Raw genomic sequence first — 15,693 nt, forward strand, 5'->3', positions numbered from 1 at the left:
AATGAAGTATTTGAGCCATTATGCTAATATCTAGGTTTGCTGGACTTGCTTTATTGTGGTTTGACTTAAGATGGGAAAAGCAGGAATATAGTTCTCACTCTTGAAATTAAGCAGTCAACCGGATTGTTACCTAAGGCAGTAAGCTACACTATATATACAAGAATATGTGCACACCCCTTCAAATTAGTGGATTCAGCTATTTCACCCACACCCGTTGCTGACGGGTGTATAGAATCGAGCACACAACCATGCAATCTCCATAGACAATTATTGGCAGTAGAATGGCCTTAGTGAAGAGCTCAGTGACTTTCAACATTGCACCGTCATAGGATTCCACCTTTCCAACAACTCAGTTTGTCAAATTTCTGCCCTGCTAGAGCTTCACCAGTCAACTGTAAGAGCTGTTATTGTGAAGTGGAAACGTCTAGGAGCAGCAACTGCTCAGCCACAAAGTGGTAGGCCACACAAGCTCACAGAACGGGACCACCGAGTGCTGAAGCACGTAGCGTGTAAATATCCTCAGCTGCAATACTCACTACCGAGTTCCAAACTGCCTCAGGAAGCAACGTTAGGATAAAAGATTATCATGTGCAAAGTGTCTGTGCTTCCAAATTTGTGGCAACAGTTTGGGGAAGGCCCTTTCCTGTTTCAGCATGACAATGCCCCCATGCACAAAGCGATGTCCATGCAGAAATGGTTTGTTGATCGGTGTCAAAGAACTTGACTGACCTGCACATACATATCCCTGACCTCAACCCCATTTTAACACTTTTTGGAGGAATTGGAACACTGACTGCGAGCCAGGCCTAATCGCCCAACATCAGTGCCTGGCCTCAGTAATGCTCTTGTGGATGGATGAATGGAAGCAAGTCCCCGCAACAATATTTTAACAATCAATCAAATGTATTTATAAAGCCCTTCTTACAACAGCTAATGTCACACAGTGCTGAACAGAAACCCAGCCTAAAACCCCAAACCGCAAGCAATGCGGGTGTAGAAGCACGGTGGCTGGGAAAAACTCCCTAGAAAGGCCGGAACCGAGGAAGAAACCTAGAGAGGAAGGGTGGCCAGTCCTCTGGCTGTGCCGGGTGGAGATTATAACAGAACATGGCTAAGATGTTCAAATGTTCATAGATGACCAGCAGGGTCAAATAATAATATCCACAGTGGTTGTCGAGGGTGCAACAGGTCAGCACCTCAGGAGTAAATGTCAGCTGGCTTTTCATAGCCGATCATTCAGAGGATCTCTACCGCACCTGCTGTCTCGAGAGTTGAAAACGGCAGGTCTGGGAGAAGGTAGCACATCCGGTGAACAGGTCAGGGTTCCATACCCGCAGGCAGAACAGTTGAAACTGGAGCAGCAGCACGACCAGGTGGACTGGGAACAGCAAGGAGTCATCGTGCCAGGTAGTCCTGAGGCATGGTCCTAGGGCTCAGGTCCTCCGAGAGAGCATACTTAAATTCACACAGGACACCGGATAAGACAGGAGAAATACTCCAGATATAACAGACTGATCCTAGCGCCCTGACACAAACTTTTGCAGCATAAATACTGGAGGCTGAGACAGGAGGGGTCAGGAGACACTGGCCCCGTCCGTCGGCTACCCCCAGACAGGCCCAAACAGGCAGGATATAACCCCACCCACTTTGCCAAAGCACAGCCCCCACACCACTAGAGGGATATCTTCAACCACCAATTTACTATCCTGAGACAAGGCCCAGTTTGGAAAGTGTGGACCGAGTGGAAAGCCTTCTCAGAAGAGTGGAGGCTGATATAGCAACAAATGGGGGACCATCTCCATGTTAAAATTTCACATTTACATTTTAGTCATTTAGAAGACACTCTTATGCAGAGCGACTTATAGTAAGTAGTGAGTGCATACTTTTTTGTTAATGCCCATGATTTTGGAGTTCGGTGAACAGGTGTCCACATACTTTTGGTCATGTAGTGTATATCAAATTTGCCATATAGCTGGTATTTGTTGATATAATAGAGGGCCACACAATCCTAAATCCTGATTGAATCTGACATGGGACACTAGGACAGCCTTCTGCAGAATAAGCCACGGTTCCATCACTTCCAACTGACACTGGATTTCAAATGGGTTTTTTCTTTTACTAATATTTTTGTTCAGTAAATTATTTTCCTAATTTGTGTCGTTCCCTATTAGAAGTCTCAATCAAATCTACAATGAAATAAATGTATAAATGTAACAGTGTTGGTCCCATGTTTCATGATATGAAAAAAAAAATCCCAGCATGATCATTACAGAGGTGCACCTTGTGCTGGGGACAAGAAAAGGTCACTTTAAAGTATGCAGTATTGTCACACAACACAATGCCACAGATGTCTCAAGTTTTTAGGGAGCGTGCAATTGGCATGCTGACTGCAGGATTGTCAACCAGAGCTGTTGCCAGAGAATTTAACGTCATGTCCAACCGGCCTCACAACCATAGACCACATTCATGGCGTCATGTGGTGGAGTGGTTTTCCGATGTGAACACAGTGCACCATGGTGGCGGTGGGGTTATGGTATTGGCAGGCATAAGCTACAGACAACAAACTCAATTTGCATTTTATCGAAGACCATTTTAATGCACAAAAATACGTGATGAGATCCTGAGGCCCGTTGTGAAGCCCATTTAAAAAAAAGATATCTGTGACCAACGGATGCATGTCTGTATTCCCAGTCATGTGAAATCAAAAAAATTAGGGCCTTGTGAATTTATTTCAATTGATATATACAGTTGAAGTCGGAAGTTTACATACACTTATGTTGGAGTCATTAAAACTCATTTTTAAACCACTCCACAATTTTCTTTTAAACAAACTATAGTTTTGGCAAATCTACTTTGTGCATGACACAAGTCATTTTTCCAACAATTGTTTTCAGATTATTTCACTTATTCACTGTATCGCAATTTCAGTGGGTCAGAAGTTTACATCCACTAAGTTGACTGTACCTTTTAAACAGCTTGGAAAATTCCAGAAAATGATGTCATGGCTTTAGAAGCTGCTGATTAGGCTAATTGACATAATTTGAGTCAATTGGAGGAGTACCTGTGGATGTATTTCAAGGCCTACCTTCAAACTCCGTGCCTCTTTGCTTGACGTCATGGGAAAATCAAAAGAAATCAGCCAAGACCTCAGAAAAAAAAATGTAGACCTCCAGATGTCTGGTTCATCCTTGGGAGCAATTTCCAAACGCCTGAAGGTACCACGTTCACCTGTACAAACAATAGTACGCAAGTATAAACACCATGGGACCATGCAGCCGTCATACCGCTCAGGAAGGAGACACGTTCTGTCTCCTAGAGATGAACATGCTTTAATGCGAAAAGTGCAAATCAATCCCAGGACAACAGCAAAGGATCTTGTGAAGATGATGGTGTAAACAGGTACAAAAGTATCTCTATCCACAGTATAACGAGTCCTATATCGACATAACCTGAAAAGCCGCTCAGCAAGGAAGAAGCCACTGCTCCAAAACCGCCATAAAAAGCCAGACTACGGTTTGCAACTGCACATGGGGACGAAAATCGTACTTTTTGGAGAAATGTCCTCTGGTCTGATGAAACAAAAATACAACTGTTTGGCCATAATGACCATCGTTATGTTTGGAGGAAGAAGGGGGAGGCTTGCAAGCTGAAGAACACCATCCCAACTGTGAAGCACGGGGGTGGCAGCATCAGGTTGTGGTGGTGCTCTGCTGTAGGAGTGACTCGTGTATTTCACAAAATAGATGGCATCATGATGGAGGAAAAGTATGTGGATATATTGAAGCAACATCTCAGGAACTTAAAGCTTGGTCGCAGATGGGTCTTCCAAATGGACAATGACCCCAAGCATACTTCCAAAGTTGTGGCAAAATGGCTTAAGGACAACAAAGTCAAGGTATTGGGAGTGGCCATTACAAATCCCTGACCTCAATCCTATAGAAAATTTGTGGGCAGAACTTAAAAAGCGTGTGTGAGCAAGGAGGCCTACAAACCTGATTCAGTTACACCAGCTCTGTCAGGAGGAATGGGCCAAAATTCAGCCAACTTCTTGTGGAAGGCTACCCAACACGTTTGACCCAAGTTAAACAATTTAAAGGCAATGCTTCCATATACTAATTGAGTATGTAAAACTTCTGACCCACTGGGAATGTGATGAAAGAAATAAAAGCTGAAATGAATCACTCTACTAATTCTGACATTTCACATTCTTATAATAAAGTAATGATCCCATCTGACCTTAGACAGGGTATTTTTACTAGGATTAAATTTCAGGAATTGTGAACAATGAGTTTACATACACCTAATCCAAATACATTTAACCTTCCGACTTTTACTGTAAACTGTAACTTTCGAATTGTTGCATGTTGCGTTTTTATATGTTTGTTCAAGTATACATTGTGCAATGTTTCCAACAATGTTTGTCTGTTTATTGAGCGAAGTTGATAGGCCTACTACACTAGAAGGTTGGATGTGTTGGGTTGTAAATGGCTAGGTAATTATTATTGAGAAAAATCATTCACCTCCTGCAGTGAAAGGCTAACACTACACCATTGCTTGTGTGTCATTAACTTAATTCCTATGCTTATTTGTAAAATAATTTACGTGCTAAACTTGCTGCACTGTCTGCCCTGTATCATGAGAGCTGAATAGACCACCTGTCCAAGGATATGTGCAGAAATGTTTGTATAGCTATCAAATGTATACTGTAGGTGTGGAGAAATGGATAGGCAGAATTTGAGAGAAAAAATGTGTGGAATGTTAGTAGGCCTACATAGGAAATGCAGCCCTGCTATATACAGAAATGGAATTGTTTGCCCATTGTGTGTGGTATAACATAACACTGTTATTTGTAAGTATGAATATTTTCCTTTATTGAAATGTGTTAAGATTGTTTTAAACATCAAGACGAGTAGTAGTGCAGAAATGTGTAGTTTCACGTTCTCTATTTGTATTAATGATTTTGATAAGGACCGAATTCATTTGCAAATTCGCAAAGCATATGAGTGATCTAACACTAAAGTAAATATTGTGCAGTTGCGCATACATTTGTATCTGGTTTAGTTAGCTACGTTTCCAACGGTGGTTATGGCTGTTTATTGAGCGGAGTTTATACGTTAACATTGTATACCGGAACATCAGCTGTGTCGGCTAATTGTAAAATGCTACATTTTGTATTATCTCTAGGGGTGGAAAAAAATATTTGAGTGCAGCCTGAACAAAGTATGTGTGTGTGTGTGTGTGTGTGTGCATGGTCACTTCCTGCACTGGGGGCACAGCGTGAGTCACGTTGCCTCTTGTCCAATAGGAACGTTTTTATGCTGGCTGCTTATCCAATTGTTGAGCTATCATGCTCACTTGACCATCTGCCACACCTTTTTGTTAGATAGCAAATTTCGTAAATCTTAGCTCGACATTTATATCGCGTTTACTGCAGAGTGCACTTGAGTTGCATGGCAAGTACAACTGTTTCATAGTGACACCCGTCCGATATATTGCCGTTTCGTGCGACAAGGTAATATTTGTAACATTTGGCTACTTATTTTTCTAAAGTAAACCAATGCTTGATTTGAGTTTGAAGAGGCAAATCCGGTGATTGTTATTTTATGGGCGTTCATGTGCCCATGGAATTCTTGTCAGTGTCTTCAAAATGGGCTTTTGATGAAAAATGATTGTTGCCTTCATAGAAAGCTCTCTCTCCTCCAAGTCGAGTCTTTACTGTAAAATACGCACTTGCTAAGTTGCATGCAAGGTGTCTGGTTCAATGACAAGTTGACAGATGTGAACTAGTAGGCTACCTGTCCAGTTTTAATTGTCCCTGTGAGAAGCGTTTATTCGCAAAATTGCGATTTTACTGAGTAGTGTACGTTAAAGCTTAATCGTCTGGGGCTATTTTTCATGGTTCGGGCTAGTCCCCTTATTTCCAGTGAAGATACATCTTAATGCTACAGCATACAATGACATTCTAGACGATTCTGTGCTTCCAACTTTGTGGCAACAGTTTAGGGAAGGCCCTTTCCTGTTTCAGCATGACAATGCATCTGTGCACATGGGGAGGTCCTTCCAGAAATTGTTTGTCTGCAAAGAGCCCTGACCTCAACCCCATCGAACACCTTTGGGATGAATTGGAATGCCGACTGCGAGCCAGACCTAATTGCCCAACATCAGTTCCCTACCTCACTAACGTTCTTGTGGCTGAATGGAAGCAAGTCCCTGCAGCTAGTCCCCACCTAGTGGAAAGCCTTCCCAGAATAATGGAGGCTGTTATAGCAGCAAAGGGGGGACCAACTCCGTATTAATACCCGTGATTTTTGAATGAGATGTTTGACGAGCAGGTGTCCACATACTATCTATGAATTTGAGAGGATTTTCCTTTCCCTGGCCCTATCCCTCAGCTTTATACCAAAACAAGTAGCAGGGGCCCCGCCCCATTGTTATTGTTTTTAATTGCAGAGCAGACTGTGGCTTTAATATACAGTCATACATTTTTTTCCCCCTGTGTTTTTCAGGTGGATACTCAATGTGTGTCAAAAGTAGAGCTTTCCATTTCATGCAGCAATCTCCTCAACAAAGACGTTGGATCCAAATCCGACCCCCTCTGCGTGATGAATGACAAGTGGACTGAGGTAGGGAGAAAGCACTAACTATTTGAAACATCTAATAATTGTTCATGTGCATAATGAAATGGCCTATGGTTTGTTCATGCAGATGCTTTCTGTCTCACTATACAGTTGGACAGCATGGAGAGGGTGAAGAACTGCCAGGACCCTGAGTTCTCCAAGAAGCTGCTCCTGGACTATCACTTTGAGAGAGTGCAGAAGTTGAGGAGGGGGGGGGGGGTGAGTGCACACTGGGAGAGGTTAGGATATAAGAAAGTGTGGACCAATTATTCTCACATCATTGTGTCCTTGTTGATACTTTTATTTTCTCAGGTATTAACTTAACCAGTAGATGCTGCTGAGGGGAGGACCGCTCATAAAATTGGCTGGAATGGAGCAAATGGAATGGTATCAAACACATGGAAACCATGTTTTTGATGTATTTCATACCATTCCGCTCCAGCCAATACCATGAGCCCGTCCTCCCACATTAAGGTGCCACCAACCTCCTGTGAACTTAACCCAATGTTGTTTTTGAATTTCTCTATGAATGGTGGTGTGCCTCCAACGAACAACCATTTGCCTTTCAGATTGTGTCCAGCAAGAAGCTTACCAGACCTCTACAAATGAAGAAGGGTAAGCCTGCAGGCAAAGGCATCATTACTGTAAGTATTTAAGTGGCTGTGTAAATGTAAAATGGTCCCACTTATGTATATGTTGTGATAACAACCATAAGGCTAATGCAAACAGTGTCTTGAGATGATCATATGAATTCCCTAAATTGTGCTATACTTTGTGTGTTAAAGATTACTGCTGAGGAGATAACGGGGACATAGTGCTGGAGTTGGAGGCTAAAGGCCTGGATAAGAAGGTACAATAAATGTTCTACATTTATTATGGAGTAATAAACAGTTTTCTAAATTCTCTCCTGCCCATTATTCATTTGCCAGTGCTCCTATTTGTCTCTCTCTTGCAGGACTTGTTTGGGAAATCTTATCCATTCCTAGAGTTCTTTAAGCAACAAGATGATGGCAAGTGGCAGCTGGTTCACAGAACAGAAGTACTTATCACAATATTTGTTTGTCTTAAGTACCCAATGGCTACCGTTGACTGGGTGTGTCGAAAGAAATGGGGGTGTAGAATACAGGTGTATGGAATGCGCAAATTTAATTGGTCTGACTTTGTCAGTTCTTGCCAGCGAGTGCAGAAATTTGTGGAGACCAGGGTTGTAGAGAGAAAGACTCATCAAAATAAAGTTAGGGGAAACTCAGAATGAACTTGTCATAAAATCACTCACTGTGGAAAAACAATCATGTAAATTAGCACTGACCCCAATTAGTTGACTGGTTTATATACAGTACCAGTCAAACGTTAGGACACAGCTACTCCTTCGAGGGTTTTTCTTTATTTTGTGACAATTTTCTATATTGTGGAATAATAGTGAACAATGAAATAACACACAATCATGTAGTAACCAAAAAAGTGTTAAACAAATCCAAAAATATTTTAAATAAGAGATTCTTCAAAGTAGCAACCCTTTGCATAAGCTTGTCATTCTCTCAACCAACTTCATGAGGTAGTCACCTGGAATGCATTTAAATTAACTGGTGTGCCTTGTTGATTTGTGGAATTTCTTTCCTTAATGCGTTTGAGCCAATCAGTTGTTGTAACAAGGTTGGGGTGGTATACAGAAGTTTGCTTATTTGGTAAAAGACCAAGTCCATATTATGGCAAGAACAGCTCAAATAAGCAAAGATAAATGACAGTCCATCATTACTTTAAAACATGAAGGTCAGTCAATCAAAAAAATGTCAAGAACTTTGAAAGTTTCTTCCAGTGCAGTCACAAAAACCATCAAGCGCTATGATGAAACTGGCTCTCATGAGGACCGCCACTGGAAAGGAAGACCCAGAGTTACCTGTGCTGCAGAGGATAACTTCATTAGCATTACCAGCCTCAGAAATTGCAGCCCAAATTAATGCTTCAGAGTTCAAGTAACAGACATCTCAACATCAACTGTTCAGAAGTGATGTGCGTGAATCAGGCCTTGGTCGAATTGCTACAAAGAAAGCACAACTAAAGGACACCAATAAGAAGAAAGGACTTGCTAGGGCCAAGAAACACGAGCAATGGACATTAGACCGGTGGAAATCTGTCCTTTGGTCTGATGAGTCGAAATTGTGAGAATTTTGGTTCCAAACGCCGTGTCTTTGTAAGATGAAGAGTACATGAACGGATGATCTCCGCATGTGTGGTTACCACTGTAAAGCATGGAGGAGTGATTGTGTGGGGGTGCTTTTCTGGTGATACTGTCTGTGATGTATTTAGAATTCAAGGCACACTTTAACCAGCATGGCCACCACAGCATTCTGCAGCGATACACCACCCCCACTAAGCACAAACAAGATGGGATATCATTTGTTTTTTCAACAGGACAATGACCCAACACACCTCCATGCTGTGTAAGGGCTATTTGACCAAGTAGAGTAATAGAGTGCTGCATCAGATGACGTGGCCTCCACAATCACCCGACCTCAACTCAGTTGAGATGATTTTGGATGAGTAGGACCGCAGAATGAAGGAAAAGCAGCCAACAAGTGCTCAGTGTATGTGGGAACTCCTTCAAGACTTTTGGGAAAGCATTCCAGGTGAAGCTGGTTGAGAGAATGCCAAGATTGTGCAAAGGGTGGCTACTTTGAAGAATCTCAAATATAAACAAATATATTTTGATTTGTTTAACACTTGTGTGACTCCATATGTGATATTTCATAGTTTTGATGTCTTCACTATTATTCTACAATGTAGGAAACTGTAAAAATAAAGAAAAACCCTTGAATGAGTAAGTGTGTACAAACTTTTGACTTGTACTGTGTGTGTATGTATATATATATATAATATATATATATCTCTCTCTCTGAACTAATGCATTGCGGAAGCCTAGACTAAAAGCCAATTTATGTTCGGTTCAAAAATGTGGACGGAGGCTCCATATGAAGGGTGTGCTGCAATTGCGGAGCCTCTAGACTCATGCGGAGGCCAAATCGAGCTCTTTACCGCATTGCCACGTGCCTCCTAAATTTTGTAATAATGCGGAGGACTCTGTATAATAGCTCCGCATTGACATGATTGGTTGACGGTAGTTGGGGGTGGTACATCCTGTATAAACACAAACTCACTTCCTTGACAACGGCCCTGCACTGCTCCGCGAAGCACAAGAAGTATGAATGCCCTGACTTCTGCTTAGGCCATACCACCGTAAATGCTGCATGGCTAATGCAGACGTCGGATTGACCACACGCCCAGAATGCACTTCCCTCTCCAGAATGCACTCTCTCCCGCCAATTTGTGCACATTCATTGTTTAATAACTCTGTGTTGTGAATTGTTTGCATTTCATTGTTAGTGTATATCAATTCCTCATTACATATATCACCAGTCGTACATACATTTACTGTTAATTCCTGTAATTTGTCATCTACAATGTTTGCTACTTTGGTTATGGTAATTTCTTTTAATGCATTCAATATTATTATCATTATTATTATTATTAGTCTTCCTGTTCTCATTGTCTGAGTGGACACATTGTTTGCAGAGTGCAAAAACTATGCAACACTTGTGAGAAACAAATTTTGTTTTATTTAATTTAATTTACAAGTTCTGTCAATTTAGTCATTGTCTTTTGTTTGGAGTGCTCCTGTCAATGTTGATGCATAGAAGTGGGCCTATAGGCTACCTGGCCTGCACACAAATGTCGGCATATAAATGTGCCCATTTGAGGATCTGATAGTGTTTCTGATTGGCTTACCTGTGGAGCTTCTCAAAGTAATGTTTTCTTCACCTCAAACAGCAAACAAACAAAGTCTGTTTTTCCATTCATTGAGAATTACAGTAGTTCCTCAATGTTTTTGAAAACTCTCTCTTCGATAACCACTCAGCGAGAAAGTGAAAAATGTCATGCCCTGATCCAGTGGAAACGTCATAAAGTAGGCGTCTTATCAGTGCATGATTTGGACTGAAATAGGTTCCGGTACTCATTTCGGGTGCTGGTACTGTTTTTATATTTAGGTGCAGGAGCTCCACAGTACTTTTTAGCTAATATTCAATAAGAAGCTCCGATGAGCTCCTGCTAAATTCAAGCATTGATTCTTATCTCTTGAGCAAACAGCCTACAGCTGTGTCTGTCCAGAGCTCACTGGCATGCTAAACTCTGAGGGCACAGAATATCTTCTGTGATGTTGCAAGTTTGCAAGCTTCAGGCTGGACCCAAGTTTCAAGTTCTTTGCAGACAGGCCATGTATACCTAATGTGATTTATAGGATATTTATTTTCTTCAGGATATTTTCTACTTGCAGGCTGCAACGTATTTGTTTGGCTATCTTTACATAGTTGGCAATATGTTATTTTTTTAGGTATTTCATTTTGATATAATTTTGAATAACCACATGACAATAATGTTATTATACATTTAAATTAAACTGTTTCACGAAATTGTGCTTATGAAAACTATTACTGGCACGCAGATCGGTAGAAATGGTAAGATAAATTGGCGTTCACATGAGGAAGGTTGCCAACTCCTCATGTAGCCTATTACTGGCAACTTCAGGAGAGTAATAGCAGAGTCTGTGAAAGCCAACAGGAGCGGTAGGAGAATAGATGTTTAAGGTTATCTAGATCTCTGGCGCCCTCTTGAGGCATCAAACTGTAAGCTTAAATTGTCAGACAAGCTCAATGCATATAGTTGATTTTATTTTATATGGAAAACTACACGTTAAAAAATGTACAGAAATTGATGGGTCGAAAGAACAGAACATTTTACATTATCACGTTTCATTGCGGTTGTGTTGTTTACTGTGTCTAATGTCGAAGGTTAATGTTAACTTGTCAATGTCCCATTTCTAAACACCAATAGCAAGCTTGCGCAAGGGCAGACCTATTGGTTTGCCTGCCCGGCTAGAAGTTTGCTGGCAGAAATAGCCTACCATATAATAACGTCTTGATATCAGATCAGGAAATTCAGATTAGATTACACATCCTCATGTTTCGTCATGATTTAGTTTTTTTTTTTTTTTTTTTGCATGTGAACTCAACCTCTTTAGCAGTCATGCATTTTGACTAGGAGGCTGAATAAAATACTCTTCGGATGTTCATGATGAATAGTGTACCGGTAATAATTTGTCATGTTTGCTTTCATAAAAGATTGAGTTGTGTAGGTAATTAGAACTGCCTTGGCAGTTAACCTCCATGCATTTCCTAAAGGAGAGGAAACAAAATGGGATACTCTTCTGAGCAGTGATGGCAATGTTCAATCAAGAGACCATCCAATAACGGTGCACTTTCGCCACGCCCATTTCTTTTGATACACCCACTTCTTTCCACCCGCCCATTACTCCGAGACCAATCAGTGACACAGCTACTTATACTGTATTTTTTTATTATCTTTCTGATGAAGTTCATTTGACCTGAACGGTGTGCTTGAAACATTCTCTAATAAAGTGGAAGTTGTTTTATTGAAAGCGTATCGTGCCTGACCTTCTAATTTGTCTGTATTGTTATTTTGGCATTGTACAATTTGTAATTGATGTGTTGCTCTCACGTCTTTTTTTTTTTAGGTTATCAAGAATAATCTGAGTCTATCATGGAAGAAATTCAGTGTGGCTTTGCAAACATTCTGCAATTGTGACATGAGCAAACCAATCAAGGTATGAATAGTTTAAAAGAGTTCCTCAAAGTTGTGTGTGCCTTTTTGACTTGACATAACCTACAGCCCTATTGTTATGGGATCTCTGTAGCCCCAGGGCTTACCTACGCGTCTGTTACTGGTAGGTCACGTGTTACGATAAGGACAAAGACACAAGTTCAGATACTATAGGCGAGTTCACTTGCACAAACTTCACTATTTACAAATTGGGCCAGTTTCTGTTTGCAATTGAATTATTGTTCTATGTGCCTTTTACAGTATAAATATCATATGCTTTGCATTGCGTTTGGATAGTATTCAGACCCCTTGACTTTTTCCACATTTTGTTACATTACAGCCTTATTCTGAAATATATGAAATAGTTTTTAATGACAAAGAAAAACACCGTTTTTTAGATAGGTTAGCACATTTCTTAAAAATCTAACTGAAATATCACATTTGCATAAGTATTCAGACACTTAACTCATTACTTTGTTGAAGCACCTTTGGCATCGATTACAGCCTCGAGTCTTCTTCGGTATGACGTTACTAGCTTGGCACAACTGTATTTGAGTTTTTGCCATTCTTCCCTAGAGGTCGACCGAAATATGATTTTTCAATGCTGATACCGATTTATTGGAGGACCAAAAAAAGCCGATACCGATTAAATCAGCCGAGATATATTTGTAATATTGACAATTACAACAATACTGAATTACACTATTTTTAACTTAATATAATACATCAATAAAATCAATTCAGTCTCAAATAAATAATGAAACATGTTCAATTTGGTTTAAATAATGCAAAAACAAAGTGTTGGAGAAAGTAAAAGTGCAATATGTGCCATGTAAGAAAGCTAATGTTTAAGTTCCTTGCTCAGAACATGAGAACATATGAAAGCTGGTGGTTCCTTTTAACATGAGTCTTCAATATTCCCAGGTAAGAAGTTTTAGGTTGTAGTTATTATAGGAATTTGTATTTCTTATACCTTTGACTATTGGATGTTCTTATAGGCACTATAGTATTGCCAGCCTAACCTCGGGAGTTGATAGGCTTGAAGTCATAAACAGCGCAATGCTTGAAGCACAGCGAAGAGCTGCAGGCAAATGCAGGAATGTGCTGTTTGAATGAATGCTTACTAGCCTGCTGCTGCCTACCACCGCTCAGTCCGACTGCTCTATCAAATATCAAATCATAGACTTAATTATAATTATAATAACACACAGAACTACAAGCCTTAGTTCATTAATATGGTCGAATCTGGAAACTATCATTTCAAAAACAAAACATTTATTCTTTCAGGGAAATACGGAACCGTTCTGTATTTTATCTTAACGGGTGGCATCCCGATGTCTAAATATTGCTGTTACATTGCACATCCTTCAATGTTATGTCATAATTATGTACAATTCTGGCAAATTAATTACGCTCTTTGTTAGGAAGAAATGGTCTTCACACAGTTCGCAACGAGCCAGGCGACCCAAACTGCTGCATATACCCTGACTCTGCTTGCACAGAACGCAAGAGAAGTGACACAATTTCCTTAGTTAAAATAATTTCATGTTAGCAGGCAATATTAATTAAATATACAGGTATAAAAATATATACTTGTGCATTGATTTTAAAATACGGCATTGATGTTCATAGTTAGGTACACTGGTGCAATGACAGTGCTTTTTTTCGCGAATGCGCTTGTTAAATCATCACCCGTTTTGGCGAAGTAGGCTGTGATTCGATGATAAATTAACAGGCACCGCATCGATTATATGCAACGCTGGACAAGCTAGATAAACTAGTAATATCACTAACCATGTGTAGTTAACTAGTGATTATGTTAAGATTTGTTTTTATAAGATTAGTTTAATGCTAGCTAGCAACTTACCTTGGCTCCTTGCAGCACTCGCGTAACAGGTAGTCATCCTGCCACGCAGTCTCCTCGTGGAGTGCAATGTAATCTGCCACAATCGGTGTCCAAAAATATAGATTACCGATTGTTATGGAAACTTGAAATCGGCCCTAATTAATCGGCCATTCCGATGAATCGGTCGACCTCTATTCTCTGCAGGTCCTCTCAAGTTCTCAGGTTGGTTGGGGAGTGTCGCTGCACAGCTATTTTCAGGTCTCTCCAGAGATGTTAGATCGGTTTCAATTCCGGGCTCTGGCTGGGCCCCTCGAACATTCCTACATTGTCTTGGCTGTGTGCTAGGGTTGTTGTCCTGTTGGAAAGTGAACCTTCGCCCCAGTCTAAGGTCCTGAGCGCTCTGGAGGTTTTCATCAAGGATCTCTTTGTACTTTGCTCTGTTCATCTTTCCCTCAATCCCGACTAGTCACCCAGTCCCTGCTGCTAAAAAACATCCCCACAGCATGATGCTGCCACCACCATGCTTCACCGTAGGGATTGTGCAAGGATTCCTCCAGACGTGATGCTTGGCATTCAAGCCAAATAGTTCAATCTTTTTTTTCATCAGACCATAGAATCTTGTCCTTAACGTGCCTTTTGGCAAACTCCAAGCGTGTTGTCATGTGCCTTTTATTGAGGAGTGGCTTTCGTCTGGCCACTCTACCATAAGGCCTGATTTGGTGGTGCTGCAGAGATGGTTGTCCTTCTGGAAGTTTCTCCCATCTCCACAGACGAACTCTAGAGCTCTGTCAGAGTGACCATTGGGTTCTTGGTCACCCCCCTGACCAAGGCCCTTCTCCGATTGCTCAGTTTGTCTGGGCAGCTAGCTCTTCTTCCATTTATGAATGATGGAGGCCACTGTGTTCTTGGGGATCTTCAATGCTGCAGAATTGTTTTGTTGTCCTTCCCCAGATCTTTGCCTCGACACAATCCTCTCTCGGAGCTCTACGGATAATTCCTTGATCCTCAAGGCTTGGTTTTTGCACTGGCAACTGTGGGCCCTTATATAGACAGGTGTGTGCCTTTCTATATCGTCTCCAATCAATTGAATTTACCTCAAGTGACTCCCAAGTTGTTGAAACATCTCAAGGATGATCAATGGAAGCAGGATGCACCTGAGCTCAATTTCGAGTCTCATAGCAAAGGGTCAGAATACGTATATAAATACAGTGGGGCAAAAAAGTATTTAGTCAGCCACCAATTGTGCAAGTTCTCCCACTTAAAAAGATGAGAGGCCTGTAATTTTCATCACAGGTACACTTCAACTATGACAGACAAAATGAGAAGAAAAAAATCCAGAAAATCACATTGTAGGATTTTTAATGAAGTTATTTGCAAATTATGGTGGAAAATAAGTATTTGGTCAATAACAAAAGTTTATCAATACTTTGTTATATACCCTTTGTTGGCAATGACAGAGGTCAAACGTTTTCTGTAAGTCTTCACAAGGTTTTCACACACTGTTGCTGGTTTTCTGACCCATTCCTCCATGCAGATCTCCTCTGGGGCAGTGATGTT

General features: G+C 40.9%; 1 pseudogene; it reads left to right on the plus strand.

The window, feature by feature from the left end:
• Positions 1–15,693, plus strand: part of LOC115135114 (copine-3-like) — a 29,200-nt pseudogene that overhangs the window by 6,388 nt on the left and 7,119 nt on the right.

Source organism: Oncorhynchus nerka, linkage group LG2 (genome assembly GCF_034236695.1).
Source record: "Oncorhynchus nerka isolate Pitt River linkage group LG2, Oner_Uvic_2.0, whole genome shotgun sequence".
Classification (NCBI taxonomy): domain Eukaryota; kingdom Metazoa; phylum Chordata; class Actinopteri; order Salmoniformes; family Salmonidae; genus Oncorhynchus; species Oncorhynchus nerka.